Source organism: Arvicanthis niloticus, chromosome 13 (genome assembly GCF_011762505.2).
Source record: "Arvicanthis niloticus isolate mArvNil1 chromosome 13, mArvNil1.pat.X, whole genome shotgun sequence".
NCBI lineage: Eukaryota > Metazoa > Chordata > Mammalia > Rodentia > Muridae > Arvicanthis > Arvicanthis niloticus.
In genome coordinates this window covers 20,091,114-20,105,088 of record NC_047670.1, presented here as the reverse complement: position 1 = coordinate 20,105,088, position 13,975 = coordinate 20,091,114, and the positions used below count along the sequence as shown (strand labels likewise).

The following is a 13,975-nucleotide window of genomic DNA, read 5'->3' as shown; positions in this document are numbered from 1 at the left end:
AATGTTTTTGTTCGTTTGGTTTTTTTTTTTTTTTTTTTTGGTTGTTGTTGTTGGTCCATTCTATTTGCTTTGTTTCTTATATCTTAATAGATATATCCTTCTTTAGGTTAGATAAGAAAATTTTTCCCATGATTTTGTTGGAAATATTTTTACCTGGGTTTTCTCTCTTCCATTCCTATTTTTATTTCCACTCCTATTTGATCTTTCATAGTGTCACACATTTCCTGGATGTTTTATGCCAGGAGTTTTTTATCTTTAACATTTTCTTTGACTGAGGTAGTAATTTTTTTCTATCATATCTTCTATGCCTGAGATTCTTTCTTCTACCTCTTGTATTCTGTCAGTGAGACTTACCTCTGACATTTCTGCTGAGTTCCTAAAGTTTTTATTTCCATATTTTCCTCATTTTGGATTTTCTTTATTGATTCTATTTCTACTTTCACATCTTGAACTGTTTTATTCATTCCTTTCCATGATTTGTTTGTGTTTTCATTGATTTCTTCAAGGGATTTATTCATCTGTTTTACAAACTTCTACTATGTTCATAAAGGCTATTTTCATGCCTCTGTTTTGTCTTTCAGCTTTGTTGCAATTCTCATGGACTGCTATGGGAGGGTTGCTGGGATCAATTGCCCTTACTGTTACTGATTGTGTTTTTCCAGTGGCATATAGGCATCTGGGTTTGGCATGAGTATAATTATAGGTGCTGATATGTGTCCTTGTCTTTGTGGGTGGATGTGTGGTTCCTTGGTTTCTGTTGTCTTTTCTAGTTCTTAGGAGGCTATAGTAGCTATGTGTTGCCTGGTGAGGAATTCTTCTGGGATCCTACTAGATGTAGTCCTGAGGGGGGGGAGGGGTCTGTGTAAAATGTGTTTCTAGGTACTGGGAGCCACCAAGGACCAGACTCAGCTTGGAGAGGAGTTCTGACTAAGGGTTGTCTGGAAGAGGCAAAACAAACAACTCAAAGCCAAATTGTGAGTCTAAGCTAACAGCCTATGTTCTGCTTGAGACAGCTTTCCAGACTCTTCTATGTCCTACTCTCTGTGGAGATCTCCAGACAGCTCTCTGTTCCAGACACCTTTTTTTTGCAATTTTAAGACCTCTCTGGATAGCTCATGTCTTGCAGGGCAAACGCTCAGTCTTTTATTTAAATATCAATTCAGTTATTACCCCAGGTTTCCTTTTGTTTATCCCATGATTTTTCTCTCGTGACCCCAGCCCTTTCATTCTTAGAAAGAGACAGCCAGCATACATTTATTTTAATGTTGCAAAAAATTCAGAGATCTACCTGTCTGTTAAACACAGAGGATAAGCTAGTTGGATGGACTCCTGCCCTGAAATTAGCATTCCAATATCATGTCTGGGTCTAGAATTTCCTTTCTCCCAGGCTGTCCTTGAACTCATAAATCTGCTTGCCTTCGTATCTGCCATTTTTCTATCTTTCTGACAATCTGGCTCATAGTGCAACTGTTCCTTTAGACCTGTGAAGCTCCTTTTATAATTCATATTGCATCCTTTTATTTTGCATAGTTGAGAAATTATATATTTTTGAATGTTTTCAGCATTCTTCCTTGCAGCCTTAAGGGCTGTCCTGAAATCCACAGTGTTCTATCATTTTCCTGAGACATAGGCACACGCTTGCTTCCCAGACTCCTGCTGTCTCTGATTATCCTGGAGTCATTAGTCTTGGCAGAGAGGACATTCCTCAAAGGAGGAACATGAAAATGTGTGCACTGTAATACAAACAAGCCTTACACCCATAGGAATCATCAACATTTGTGGAGGCTGACTCCCTGCTGGTTTTCTTCCAGGGGTGAGAACCATGTCACACCCTCCTTATCCTGGCCAGGCTGGACTGTGCAGGGAGCTGACAGGTATAAAGATGAGTTTGGTAAAAGCAGTTGAGGGGGTCTACGCCATGTAGCAAAGCAGTATGACCCAACAGGATCTGCTTAGTTACCTGGGATTGAGGGCAAAGAATGTGGAGAGGCCATAATATCTATTTTGATACGTAGTTGGGGGATGAGACTTGGGCGATGCATTTGGAGGGCAAGAGGGTAAATGAAGATTTGAAGCTCATCTAACCACTTTGCTTCTCTGGCAGGCTGGGGTAGTGGGTTCCCCAGGAATGTCTGTCGGGGTTGGGGGCTGGGATAATAGGTTGTGTCAGAAAAAAGATTGGAGGAGATCTGTGTGATCTTCTGAAGATGGGAGAAAGGGCAGGGATGCAGCCGGTGTTCAACTACAAAGTTAGGCATGAGACTGTGGGATTTGGAGGAGAGGAGGGAGAGGTAGACATCTGCAGTTTGCCCATCTGCTTCCCTGGCTGACTTGACCCAGTAAGTCACATTTTTCTGTGGATCCTTTCTACCTGTGACTAGGTACCTGGTTTATCTTGTGCTTTCAGCTTTTCTGTCATGTTTTATAATCTTACAATCTTCAGAAATTGAACAGATGGTGGCTCTTTCTGGAGGTTAGATGAGCAATTAAAGCTCTGTCTGGTTGCTTTGTGTCAGTACATATGCTATCCACATTTCATGCTAAATGGGAGCAAACCACAGTCTTCTCTGGCCTTACTTTCCTCTTTGGGAATTTAAGAATAGAAATAATACTTCCTCCTGACTCTGGTGAGGAATGACTCATACTAAAGATGTTATATCCAATTCAGTTAATAGCCACCAAAGCTGGCTAAAGGAACAGATCTTCAAACCTGCTTCTGAAAGTAACTTGGTCTAAAACTGTCCTCAGTAGGAGGTCACAGCACAGAATCGAATAATGTTAAAAACAGAGGTTGGAAATTAACCTTCATGGGATTACTTACCCAGAAGTTCTGTGCTTGCCTTAAAGGCTTAAGTTTCTATTCTGCTCATTGCTCATCTACTGTTCAGCTTTGCTGAATCTTAGCTGGGGCAAAATTTCACATTCATTTCCGCTTTACTACCTGGAATTTTACCTAATGAGTTAGGCAGTGGTTGAGTGCTTGAATAACATTCATGATGCCTCGGGTTTGGTATTTAGTACTGAAATGAAGGGGAAACAAAAAGTATTGCATTGTACAAGAGCCAGAAAGGATTTTGATTAAATCCAACAAATCTTTACTGCATATTATGTCTATAACAGAGACACATCTATACGTGGAAGGTAAATCTGGATAATCTAATCATTCAGTCATTGCCTGGAAGAAATTTATAAGAAAATTAGGATAGAACTGTATTGTCAATGCCTGGATGGGGGCTCAATAAAAGTTTTTTTTTTAAACAGTTGGTAAATAGCATGAGAAGAATGAAGTGTTGTTATTAAACTCCAAATATGGATGAATTTTTTGAGAGAAAGAGATGGAAGAAATGTCAATGCTTTGGTACACTCTAGGTAAAGCAAATGTGAGTGGTGAAAGGAGGGTTTTTTGTGTGGTGCCTGGCACTTATTGTGTTGTGATGTGAAAAGCTAACTGGGAAAAGCAGCCAGCCTGGTGTGCTTTTGGATTATGGGATTATGGTATGCAATCCACAGAGAACCGTGGAGCTAGACATGAAGTAGGACAGATTATAGACGTTGCACATGCTGAAAAACTTGACTTTATGCGATGCGATACATGATCCTTTGAAAATGCAGGCAATATTGTGCTGGTAAACTTTATATCATAGTAATCAGTTTGGTTTACAGTCCTTCACAGTAGAGACTTCTAAAGCAGTCTGCCCAAACTGAGATCACTGGACTGAGAGCTGGGAAGAGACACATAGGACATATTTAATTCTTATCAGATGATGTGCTGACGCTAAGACACCACTCCCAGGGCTTTGCATGCTCAGAGGTTTCTTTTAGAATGTTTATATTTAAATTTCCTTAATAAATATACTTGAGACAGAAGTTGGAGGACTATATGAAAGATGATGAAAGGGTGAAAACATCTGGAACAGAAGGAGACAATACCTAATGAAGAGGAAGGTTTTGAGTCTGGGGAGTGATGCTCTGTTCCACATTATCTGTGAACTCTATGAAACCCTATGTACGTTTGTGTATAAATGCATTTTAGGGAATAAGTGTCTATTAGATTTTGAATAGGTACATTATCCCAACTTAACAGTTAAAGACTGTCATTTTAGATAGGAGTGATGACTGAATTTGATAAGCAGTTGTGTGTATACTGCATACGGATATTGGTGATATGAGAAAGCAGAGTTGCGGATGACGTGGAGATAGTTCAAGTTGGACACCTGGAAAGTGAACATTTTCTGATAATAAAAAAAGAAAAAGGAGAAACAGTTAAATAACTTCCTAAATAAATTTGGTAGATTTTTAGAATAAAGTGATCTGAAGCACAACAGAGCATATAAGATAAAGAACATGTGGTACTTACTCTGAGGATTGTAACTTCATTTCTAATTCTTTTGTCACTAGATAGACTACTGATTATACATACAGAATGCTGTAATTCAGATATGGATAAACATCTGAGGTCCATATTTAACATAACTAAGTAGACCTGGGCTCCAGGTTTTCCCAGCATCCTTTAGTTCCTACCTGGAATACCCTGCCCTCTAACCTGAACTTTCCAGCCCAGAGGCTAGGCTTCCTCTCCTCCTGAAACTTCAGAAACTTTTCCCTATGTAATGCAGATATTCTCTCTCTCTCTCTCTCTCTCTCTCTCTCTCTCTCTCTCTCTCTCTCTCTCTCTCTCTCTCCCTCTCTCTCTCTCATCTCCTTTCTCCTCTACATGCACACTTTCCCTCTTTCTTTGCTCTCTTCTCTCTGTCTTTATCTCTTTCCCCATGGTCTCTTTCCTTGGCCTTGTTTCTTGGGAACAGTGGCTTCCCAATAAACCTGCTTTATATACTTTAATCTGACTTGAATTGGCTCATATCACTGGTAGAGAATAACATATCACAGGCCAACTCAAATACTCTTTAAAGGAAAAAGAAGAGGAGTGAGAATGGAGAAGAGCTAGGGTTCAAGGCAGAGTGTTGGCTTATAGGACATTTCACTAGGCTCTTCCCAGGGACCTAGCAATGGCTTATCATCTGCTGCCATTACCTGCCACTGCCAGGTGTGGGCAGCATATGTAAGGGCTGCTCCCCACCTCAATTCTCTCTCTCTCTCTCTGTCTCTCTGTCTCTCTGTCTCTCTCTCTCTCTCTCTCTCTCTCTCTCTCTCTCTCTCTCTCTCTCTCTCTGTTCCCATGTGTTTCTGGACTGTCTCACTCTTTCTCCCCCTTACTGTCCTTCTTTCTATCCTTCTCTGCCCCACCCCCTTTCTCTGTCTTAATGGCTCTGCTTCTGCCTGCCTCTACCACTTCTCCAGGCCTTGCTTCCCTCCCTTCTTCCAAATAGACTCCCTTTTATACCAGGTCAGTTGCATGGTGTGATTTCTCAGGGGAAGTGTTGGCATGGACCCTCCAGGTACCTACAACTCCTGCATTATATTTCATAATAGAGAATAAGAAAAGGCCAAAAACAGGCTCAAATCCCACTCTATTGCAAGTTGTTTTATTTTATTAAATTTTTTCATACAATATATTTTGATCCTACTTTCTTCAAGTGAGTGGAAATTTCTGGTTTCTTTAATAATCCAATTATGTCATGTGAGGGTTTCTTTTGGAAGCTGTTTTGTAAGAAGGCATGTGATGTTTTGCTGAGAACAGATACTTTAGAGGGTGTGTGATGTTTAGAAAGAATATAATGGGACCCCACAAACAGTGAGAGGATGATATTGCATTGCTATGCCATGCAGTGCTTCGTTGGTCTTCGATGGTCTTTGTTGGTCTTTGCTGGTCTTCACTTCATAGAAAAATATGTGCAAAAGAACTTCTCATGGTATTCTGGGTGATTCTGGTGGCTTTCGCAGACTCATCCAGATTCAGTGGAACTTTGCAGTTTCTGCTGGATCTTGCCACTGCCACTACTGACTCATGTTTGATGGACTGCTGGTATCCTGACAATGAATAGTAGCATAGCCACAAGGAATTACTTCTAAACAGGTCCACAATACCCTTTTCCTATCAACCTTCTTATCCCCTACCTCTGGTTGGCTGGTTGGTTAGAAGCGAGGTTGAATTGTTTAGGAACTCCAAATAAAGTAGATTCTGAAAAAAAATCTAAGCCTACAACCAATCTTCCCAGATCCTCTCCTGTCCTTCCCAACTGATTCTGCCAACTCCTGTGTCCCTGAAACAAAACAAAACAAAACAAAACAAAACAAAACAAAAGCAATACTGAAACAACCATAGCCAACAGTTATCAAAACTTAGTGGAAAGAATATTTACCTTGTCTTTCAAGTTCTCATTTACCTCATTTATAAGATGCAAATACAGAACTATTCAAACTCACTTTGGATTGGAGATGAGGTCTATAAATGACTGGTGGAAGATATTCAGACAGGCTCTTGTCCAAGCACGACAAATTCCTGGTGTTCATTACAGCAGAAGCCAATGCAAACATTGATTTCAGAATGACTAGGAAAATTAGAAGTTATAGATAAATAGAACTTTAGTCTAGTTGGGTTATTGAAAAATTCTCTCCAATCAAACATTTTAATTGGTGGATATATACAATAAGTTAAGGGAACTTATATACAATTGAAACTAGAAAGACTCTTACATACGGCTCACCTGTTTATGAACTTCAGGGAAAATTGACAATTCTGGTTGCTGGTCAACATGTAGTTGAGCTGGAAGTACTTGAGGATTTCAAACTGCCATCATATAATTTGTATTGATTTGCCTTCAGCCTTGATGTGACTTGCTAAAAATGTCAATCTAAAACAAATCTTAGTGGATTGAATTACTAGGTCAGCTCTTCCTCTAAATGACAAGGCAGGAACATATTAGCTACTGAGGCTTCCTCCTGGATATATTTTTTTTTAATTTAAATTAAAGACATCAAACAGCTAAAATAATTTTTGTGAGTTATTATAACAAAGTCCAATAAGCTTGGCTCACAATTCTGAATACCAGAGCATGAAATTGAAATGAAGGTGTCATCAGGTACAGAGACAATTCATTCCTTGCCACTCACAGCCTTGAGAGGGTTTAGAAATTTATTAATGTTTTCCTTTTTGCTTCCTGTAATGTTACCTCAGTTTGCTTCTGACTCCAATTCACCTTTTTGTGCATGGGTGCCCATGTATGTGCATTCCTGTGTGTGTTTATGCATAAAGCCTTGGTGGTAAGCATGTGTGTATACATGTGTGAGCATACGTGTATTTGTTTATATATAAAGCCTGTGTAAGCATGTGTATCTCCATGTGTGTGCACACATGTGTTTCTTTATCTGCAAAACCATCCTTTGTCTCTTTCTCCTGAAGACACTGTGATGACAGCCAAATCCCAGAACAATCCAGAATGACATCTTAATCTGAAGATCCTTACATTTGTAAACACTCATTGAAAATAAGATGGATGTTCACTTTTCGACACGTAAGGTAATATTCACAGCTTCTAGGGATTAAGAAAGGGATACATATGTGGGATATCAGCTTTTCTTTTTTCAGACTAGCACAGTGCTTGCCAGAAACATAATGTATGTAGAATTCTGTTTAGAATAACTCATTTAAAAATGAGAATGAAGTAAGTTATGTAAATAGAGATATAAAAATAGGAGAAAAATTATCTTATAAAACTGAGGTATCTTGTCATTCTTCTAGTGATTCAGAACTTATGGAATACTTTATCTTTTCCTGAAAAGATTTTTTAAAAAGTATAGATTTTCTTTTTAATGTGAAAACCGTAAGAATAAAAGTTGGGCCCAAGACACAAATCTTTCAAACAGGAATTTCAGGTGGTTGGAATGTAATTAAAATATGTTCATTCTTGATAATAGGGAAAAACATTTTCCTGCTTTCATTTTTGGCTGTTTTTTCTTTGGAAAAACCATTAAGCTCCCAAAAATTTACCGAGTGAATTTATTGAGTCGGTTAACATCCATTTTATTTTGTCTGAAGCTAGTCACCATTAGTTTAATGTATTTGATACTTGTATTTTCCAGACCCTTCCTAGTACATGTCTGCAGAGGCTTTGTCTGGAGTAGGGACAAGGGGGACACATATATAGTATCAGAAAACCTTGGAGTAAGTTAAAGATACAGCGAAGGCCCCAGAGAGAGATTATCAAATCTTGTAGATAAAAGTCCGGGTGGAAAGAGCTGGGTGTGGTTGTTATCTGGAAGCCATGCTTACTGGAGGCTAGAGAACTAAGGCAGGAGAATTGTTACAAAGTTCTAGGACAGCTTGGAGCACATAGTATTAGATCAACCATATCAGTTAGATATGGTGTAAGATCCTGTCTCAATAACACAGAAAATCCAAACAAGCAAAACAAACAGACAAAACACCCCATCACCATCATATAGGAAAGATAGGTGCCCATACAAAAGTGATTTGTTTGTCCATTCATAGGTTACAAGCACTGTAACTGACAGCAGCCCCCTGGGATCTGTAGTGATGTCATGATTTTTCTGCCTTTGTCTAGCTTTTGTAATAACCAGAAGATGATTTCACCTAATAATTCTAATAATTCCCTTCTGTCTCTGATCTCTCTCTCTCTCTCTCTCTCTCTCTTATTTTTGTTTCTTGAAGAAAAAGTTTCTCTGTGTAGTGTTGGTTGTCCTGAAACTCACTCTGTAGACCAGACTCACAGGGCCTCAAACTCACAGGGATCTGACTGCCTCTGCCTCCTGAGTTATGAGATTAAAGGCTTGTGTCACTACCACCTGGCCCTGTCTCTACCTGGTCCTGTCTCCACATGACCCTGTCTCTGTTTCTTACATTTCGTTTTTCCTTTCATGTTACTTTCTTGTACTAACTTTAGTTTACTTATTCATTTATTTACATAACCTTCTTTCTTAAAAGGGAAGCCAGATGTATTGATCTGAGACCTGATTCACTTTCTGAGTAAGGCATCTGTTCCTTTAAAAATTTTTTCTATTTTTTAATTATTTTTAACATGTATTTTTTTCATTTGGCACCAAATACTTCACATTTCCATGTTTTGGTCAACATTTTTATTTTCAGGCAAAACAGTTTGTATGTCTTAAAATGCTTTACAATCTTTGCAGACATGTTTAACAATTCAGAGTATAGTCCATTTTTCTCAGGGCATTCTGTGTCTTGTAATGAATGTATGTTCTGCTGTTGTTGGATATAATATTATTAATGTAACTGAGAAGTTGGCAAGATGGGTCAGTGAACATAGGCACTTGCCACCAAGCCCAGTGATCCAAGTTCAGTCCCGGGGACTCATGAAGTAGGAAGGAACTGAATTCCACTAATTGTCTTTTGATCTCCACATACCTTGGCACACATATGATGAACACACATACAGTGTTTTTAAAGTCTTCTTGGTGAACATGTTCAAAAACTACTTATTACACATACAACTATATAAGTTTTTATTTTTATCAATTTAATTTCTGTTTATAATGTTTGCAACAATGCAGCTGTTCTTTGCAAGCTAGTGACATCTAGCTCCCTCTGGTGGCCAAGATAGAACGTGTGCATCTCTAAAATTATCAAGCTAAAGTGAAAGCTTCGATTATCAGTTTTTAAATATTTCTAGCATGAAGCATTTCACTAAAATGTTACAAATAAACACTGAGTTTGAAAATCATTTTTATCATCACGTCTAACTGTATTTTTCTACTATTTTCTCAAGTCATGGTTGTATATAATTTCTGTGTTAAAACTGAAAACTAGTGTCTGTGTCATACATACAATAAATTAATAATAATCTTTACTCTAGTCAGACTGTAATATGTACTTCTTTACTCTGAACATCTTACCACTGGACACAAAGAATGACATCTACAAGACCCAGGGACAGGCCTGTAGCAGAGTCTCATGCATCCTTGACATGGCCAAGTTATATGCACAAATTTTCTTGAAGGCACAGTTGAATGAAATTTCTCAGATTAATCTTTTTGGATCTGAGTTGAGCTTTCCTCTGTATGAATTGTCAAGAACTTCTTTTAAGCTCATTTTTGTGTAACAATATACTCAGAATTGCTAAGTGAGTTTTCATCATTAATATGAGAAATACCAAAGTGCTTGTAGCTTATAGGGAGGCTCTGTTTAGAGGACCCCAGACAGTTCACATCATCAGACTATGATTTACTCATGTGGAAGCTTACACTGCTTCCCAGGAAAAGCAGAGATTCAGGAAAAGATGACTGAGTTGCATCAAAGCTTCTTCATTCAGGCTGGATACCCATCATTGGTGCTGGATACTTGTGGCAAGATTTTCCCTGTATTTTTTAATTACATTAAAATATTAGTGCAGCAGGAGGCCTATGATTGGTCAGGGAAAAGAGAGGCAGAGCTAAGAGTTACAGAGAGAGGGAGAGAGAGACTGGAGAGAGAGGAGGAAGAGCCAAGATGGAGGCAGACAGATAGGAAGAAGATCCTTAAATACCACAAGAAGTTATGAATATCATGTAGGGATAAAATAATTGGGATAACTTGTCTAATCTAGGTGGGCAGCTCGTATCACTATCTATTGGCCCTAAAATTATTGTGTGGGCATTTTGTGAATTGAGAATTTACTGATATATAAACCTGACTGGTTAATTACAAGCTTCTAGAGTTTTGTTTCACTGGGTTACTGGAAGGTGAAACCACCCACCACAGGGGGTTTATGACTGTGAAGAAATTAGTGTCTCCAGAGACAAGCAAACCAGCTGCTGTAGGAGCTAGCTAGGGACAAAGGTGGCTGGACCACATCAGGGAAGAGAGTTGGCAGCAGTAGTATGGGAAGCCGGTCAGTCCTTTCTTTTTTAGTCGTTCCCGCAACAGGTGGCAAACCAACTTGCTGGGCAAGAATCCACTAGAAATTTAAGATTAGTAGCCTGAGAGTTAGAAGTTTTTTTTTTTTTTTTTTTTTTTTTTTTTTCATGTTTCATTTTGTTTTGTTCATTTGTTTGTTTTAAAGTGAGTAGCTGGGTCGTGCTAAAACAAGTCACATGAACTAAAGTCACTTGAACTTTGAAACAAAGAAATTGCTAGCAGCTCTAAGGTCGCCTGCTGTGGGGAGTTGCAGGATTCTCTGAGACAGGAGAGAGAAGGAGATGAAAAGGCCTATTTCTTGGGGCAGATACTGATTTATCTGTGAGTTTATAATGTTGTGATTACTTATTTATCTGTAAGTTTATAATGTTGGGATTATTTGATTTTAGGAAAGATTTATAAACAGATTTGTCCAAATCATGTGGGGAATTTCGCCCGTGATTTGGAACTAGGATATGGAAAATTAGTCACTGACTCCAAGTAGAAAGAAAAATTATAATAATTGCCTGCTATGATCAGGTATTAATTATAAATGTCTATGGCTCCAGGCAGAGAGCTGAACAGATAGATGATATAACAAGATGGCTGCTCTAGGCAGACAGCTGAACAGGTAGATGGTATAACAAGAAAGATATTTTGCTCTAATTATGCTTCAGAGGATACTCAAATTCTGTCTACGTGGGCTCCGCAGGAATCTTGGTTTATATTTCTCCTTGGCAAAATAGACAAGGCCTAGAATAGGCACATACAGTATTTTAGTTTAATTTATTTGTTTTTGGTTTGTTTTTACTTTCAAAATGGGTGTGATTTTGAGTTTTGTGGTTTTATTATTCCTCTGAAAAAGAGGATAGGATACAAGCTTCCCTGGTTACCAACCGAAGGAAGTATATGCTAATTTGAAAGAAAGGTTTTGTCTTTGTGTGTTTAGAAAAGATGATTAGTGTATATACAACTTCCAGAGTTCTATAGATCAGATATGATGAAGGGAGACCCCCAGAGGGCTAGATTCCAGAGAATCAAACAAAAAAGTTACCTTGATGATACTAAAATTTCATTTTGAGATTTGTATATTACAGAATATACAGCCTTGGTGAGTCTCCTCATCAGACATGCTGAACTGACCTGCTTGAACGCCTGATGTCTTGGACGTTCACCCGGATCCAGTCAGGACACAGACGTTAGAGACTAATACAATAGTTGGTGTGGCCTTCTCAAGGCCAACCATCTCCCTTATTTTCTCTACCGTGCCTGCTGGAAGTAGAGACAAAGGTGGTGAACCACACCAAGGCAGAGAGTTGGTGGCAGTAGCATGGGAAGCCTGTTGGTCCCTCTTTTTATAATATTTCCCCCAACAGATAACCATCCGGTACTGATTGAACCAACACTTGGCCACAGGTTTCTAAAACCAGAAGCTGAACAGTATCAGAACCTCACAAAAGACAATGGATACAATATTACATTCAGTTCTGCTCCTGAAGCAGATCTGGTTTTGACCTGGTTTGAATTGACTTTATTATTTAGTTACTGTTCTAGCAATTCTTGCAAATTTTGTCTCAATCTTTCAGGCAAGCATCTTCACTTAAAATTTGTTTCTGATGCCCTTAATTCTGTGTCATACATTTTAAACAGATGGGATTTCTTCTGGTTATTTTAGATAGAAAATAGAAGAGACACGAAAAAATGAAAATTAGTCCTACATTGGATGTGTACTTTGGTTGTTTTGATTCCCTCAGGTGCTTTAGAGACTTCTAAATTCCTCTTCCTGTCTAGTTCTCTTCACACTCATGGATCAATATTTATAGCTGGTTCTTCCATGGTCCTGTTCACAGATCAATGAACAGAGCTCTCATACTAATCTCTTGGCATAATCAGCTTTCTCATTCAAATATGTCATTTGGGCTTTATGGGGGACATCATTCTGGTAAAATTGGCAGTAGTGACAATGTTCACCTAGTTTCCTGGCCCTGGTAACTATCAAGCCACATTAATTCTTTCTTTAGTAAATATGTCATGATTTAAGGATCACGTATATCTCCATGCTGGGGAAACATGTCTCAAGACAGTTCTCTTAGAGCTATCATTATGCAGTGTTCCTCCATGGTTCAGTGGTCACCTTTCTTTTCCATCACTTTTTTTTTTTAACATAGTGGAGAGAAATATTCATAGAGCTGCTCAGGCCATTCCTTAGTCATATCCACAGGTTCCTGTCCATGAGCATGACACAGCCAACTTTGTCTGCCTAGGATTAACTGTGATCTCTAAGAAGCTGTGTGCAGGGAAGTGTCACAGCTGCCTGTGGAGACAAGCTAAATCACCAGTGGTTTATTTCTTCCTTTACTCTTTGAAAACAAAACACAAAGAGGAGACTGCACAACTACACAGAGGAGGCCCTCCCTCCACTCCCTTGGCCTGAGGATAGGATGCTGCAGCCAAAACACATCTCTGTTGTCTTGGGGTTATAAAGTATAGAATCCAATAGGTTTTCTTGTATCTGTTTATGATGTTTCTAGGCTTAACAAAAAATAAACTACTGAACCACTGCAGGATAAAGCCTTTATTTTCCTGTCTGGAATTTTATATCTTGTAATATTTCACACATGAATTGAAAAATACTGCCCATTAAAGAAGTGAGATTAACCTCCTCAAAGAAGAAGGAGAGATTAAGCAAGGTTTTGGTTTTGTTTGCCTTTTTGTTTGTCTTGTTTTAATAACATATGCAATGGTCCATTGGTTTTATGAATCTTTGGTTCATTTATTCAACAGTGTGAATTTCATTTCTTCTTTGTAAATAAGATAATATGTTATTTGGTTATGAAATGCTTGTCAATTCCATGATATCAGTGATGTTTGGTTTTGAAAAGTCATATATGCTTTCTAAAGCTTATATCCATTTCCCCTAAATGTTTTAAACTTTTGAGAATATGAAAAACGTTTATTAATGATTTGATATCTTTTGTAACTCACAGCCATACATTTGGTTAAAAAAAATGATTTGTTCTGAACACTGATTGAAATACCTACAAAGCACCAAAAAAAAAGTGTTACATTTTGATGTTGAAGAGAAGAATAAATAAAAAAAAAACCATAAAATTATACTTAGTATATGTGTTTCTTAATTTAGGGGGTACATAAATTTTTGAAATTATTTGAATTTATATAATTAATATAAACCATGTTTTTCTTTTTTATTGAATTTTTTTCTTT

The 13,975-nt window shown here is 38.1% G+C and overlaps 2 long non-coding RNA genes across 2 annotated transcripts; one reads left to right on the top strand and one right to left on the bottom strand.

Annotated features, from left to right (window-relative positions):
* The first annotated feature begins 847 nt into the window (after positions 1-847).
* Positions 848-13,864, top strand: LOC143434068 (uncharacterized). Its single transcript, XR_013103258.1, has 3 exons — positions 848-974; positions 7,301-7,417; positions 11,848-13,864. It is a non-coding gene; the product is annotated as an uncharacterized LOC143434068 (long non-coding RNA).
* On the bottom strand, positions 5,468-7,307 carry LOC143434069 (uncharacterized). The gene is made up of 3 exons (XR_013103259.1): positions 6,606-7,307; positions 6,325-6,449; positions 5,468-5,928 (listed from the first exon to the last, which is right to left on the bottom strand). It is a non-coding gene; the product is annotated as an uncharacterized LOC143434069 (long non-coding RNA).
* Positions 13,865-13,975: the final 111 nt, after the last annotated feature.